This window comes from Gossypium hirsutum, chromosome A08 (genome assembly GCF_007990345.1).
Source record: "Gossypium hirsutum isolate 1008001.06 chromosome A08, Gossypium_hirsutum_v2.1, whole genome shotgun sequence".
NCBI lineage: Eukaryota > Viridiplantae > Streptophyta > Magnoliopsida > Malvales > Malvaceae > Gossypium > Gossypium hirsutum.
The window spans coordinates 31,269,270-31,272,602 of NC_053431.1; the positions used below are offsets into that span (position 1 = coordinate 31,269,270).

Genomic DNA, 3,333 nt, shown 5'->3' on the forward strand with positions numbered 1-3,333 from the left:
ACATACTATGTATGATTATGCTAAACCTACTTTAACAGGAACTGAGTCAAGTATAGTTAGGCCTGCTATTGCTATGAATAACTTTGAACTAAAACGTAACACTATTCAAATGATACAACAATTTGTTCAATTTGATGGTTTGCAGGACGAGGATCCAAACACCCACTTGGAAAATTTCCTAGAACTATGCAATACATTTAAAATCAATGGCGTTTCTGATGACGCCATACGTCTTCGGTTGTTTCCCTTTTCATTGAGGAACAAAGCTAAACAGTGGTTGAACTCGTTACCACAAGGGTCAATCATTACTTGGGAACAAATGATCGAAAATTTTCTTTTAAAATATTATTCGTCGGCTAAAATGGCTAAATTACGTAATGATATCTCTTTTTTTGTGCAGATGGATTTAGAAACACTCTACGATGCATGGGAGAGATACAAGGACCTTTTGAGAAGGTGCCCTCACCATGGGTTACTGCTTTGGCTTCAGGTTCAAACATTTCATAATTGCCTGAATCCTTCGACTCGACAAATGGTTGGCACAGCTGCTGGCGGAACCATCAATAATAAAACACCTATGGATGCTTATGAGTTCATAGAGGAGATGTCACTGAAAAACTATCAGTGGCAAGTCATGAGAACAAAACCACGAAAACAGCCGGTGTTTATAACGTCGATTTGGTCACCATGCTCTCTAATCAGGTAGAACTCTTGAATAAGAAAATTGATGGTTTTCTTAGTTCTTCACAGGTTCACCCAGTAATGCAATACGAAGCAAGTGGAGGTGGAACAAGCCATTCGGAATACCAACCTTATGGCCTCAACATGGATAACAAGCAGTTAAATTACATGGGTAATAATTCTCGATCTCAAAACAATCCATATAGTAACACTTCAAGTTGGAGGAACCACCCAAATTTCTCATGGGGAGGCCAAGAAAATCAGAGACAACCTCCAGGCTACCAACAACCACCCTACCAACAGGAAAAGAAGCTGAACCTTGAAGAGATGCTTTCAAAGTTTATATCGGTGTCAAGAACTCATTTCTAGAATACCGAGACAACACTTAAAAATCAACAAGCGTCAATCCAAGGGCTCGAAACTCAGATCGACCAGCTTTCCAAACTAATCTCTGAACACCACAAGGTAGCTTGCTAAGTACTACTAAACCCAACCCAAGGGAACAGGTCAACGCGATTAATGTTCAAGATGAAGAAAGACTCGTTGAGCCAGAACCAATTCAAGAAACTGTGGTAAGCAAAGGTCAAGGTGAGGTAGGTCATAATACAAACAAATCAGTAAATGTTGAATATAAACCTTGTGTGCCATACCCCAACGCGACAAGGAAAGACCACTCAGATGAAAAATTTGGTAAATTCCTTAAACTCTTAAAAAAAATTACATATTAACTTACTGTTTATTGAAGCCCTATCACAGATGTCAAACACAATGAAATTTTTAAAGGAGCTTTTAGCAAATAAGCAGAAGTTGGACGAGGTGTCGCATATGGAGCTAAACGCAATTTGCTTAGCTATTCTCCAAAATAAACTACCCAACAAACTAAAAGATCCAGGGAGTTTTACGATTCCTTGCTTAATTGGTAGTTTAGATGTTAATAATGCATTAGCTAATTTAGGGGATAGTATTAACGTCATGCCCTACAAAATGTTCAAACAATTAGGTCTTGGGAAACCCAAATAGACTAGGATGAGCATTCAATTAGCAAATAAAACTATAAGATTTCCTAGGTGTATTATTGCAGATGTGCTAGTTAAAATCGATAAATTTATATTTCCCGTGGACTTCATTGTTCTAGACATAAAAGAGAATAGCAACACTCATTTAATTATAGGAAGGCCCTTTTTGGCAACCGCTAAAAAAATTATTGATGTTGGTACAGGTGAACTCACACTCTGTGTGGGAGACGAAACAATCACGCTTCAAGCTTGCAGTTCTGGCAACACATTAGAAATTGAAGGTGATCGTTTCACCCATTCTACTAAAACTGACAATATGGTACAACCTACTTTGCAGGAAATAAGTCTGAAGGAAGCACATGATTCATTCTCAAGCAATAGTAGAGGACCTGTTCATGAAGATCGAAGGTTACAAATCGAGGAGCTAGATGAATGGCGGATGCATAAACCGATAACACACGATAAACCAAAACTACGCTAGGACGAGCTCAATACCTTTCCAAATGAACTTAAGGTTGGAGATAGAGTCTTATCAGATGCCGTAGATCCCCACATTGTCACTACCACACCGAATGAACAAATCCCTCTTACGGTACTCAGTATTTTCCCATTTGGTACAGTTGAGGTAAGTCATCCCAATTTCGGCACTTTTAAGGTAAACAACACCCGTTTAAAACCTTATTTTGATGAGATTGATAGCAGGAATAAGGAGAATAAACTCCTCAAACCACCATGATCATTCAACAGAGAGGTAAGTCGAGCTTAGACTATAAATAAGCGCTTCTCGAGAGGCAACCCAAGCACTAACATTATTAACTTCTTTAAAATTTAGTTTTCAACACCTAACTTACTAACGGAGCTCTAGAATACAGGTTTTCCACAGAGACACAGCCAAGCACACGGGCGTGCTTAAGGCCATGTGAAATGTAACACCTCTTACCCGTATCCAAGGATGGAATAGAGTACGAGGCATTACCAGACTTAACAATACACATAGACGAAAACCGGGCCATAAAATTCCATTTAATTCAAAACTTTTCGAACACATGTATAACAAACAAAGCTAACTATATCATCACATCAAAACATAGGACATGGCACAATTAATTAAACTTATAAACCATAATGGATAAGGATTACATCTCATGATCATATACGATAACTTAATGCAGACCGATACGTATGATCAAAATCATAATAAAAATACATATCACAAACCAACTTCCTATACATGCCACTCACTTGATATTTCTAATATTTGAATTAATTCTCCCAAAATGATAGTTTGATAGTGTGATTTTGCCTCCGACGATTTCCAACCCCGAGCCAACCTGCCAATACTAAAGAAATGGAGAGGATGGGTAAGCTTTATGCTTAGTAAGTTCATATGAAAATAATAATCAATTACTACTACGCTTTTCAAGATAAAACACTATAATTGTACAATTACACATGTTCAGGTTAAGCTGTGTTATTGAGTTACAATTACTAAATCATTCATATCTGAAGCTACAAAACTCCAAATTTAGTTTTGTCAATTTTCCTTGAAACTAGATTCATATATCTTTCTCCCATAAAATTTTCAGAATTTTTGGTTTAGCTAATTATTACAGTTTATTCATTAAATTTTCCCCTG

General features: G+C 37.2%; 1 non-coding gene across 1 annotated transcript; it reads right to left on the reverse strand.

The window, feature by feature from the left end:
• Positions 1–367: 367 nt before the first annotated feature.
• Positions 368–474, reverse strand: LOC121205717 (small nucleolar RNA R71). Its single transcript, XR_005900792.1, has one exon. It is a non-coding gene; the product is annotated as a small nucleolar RNA R71 (small nucleolar RNA).
• Positions 475–3,333: the final 2,859 nt, after the last annotated feature.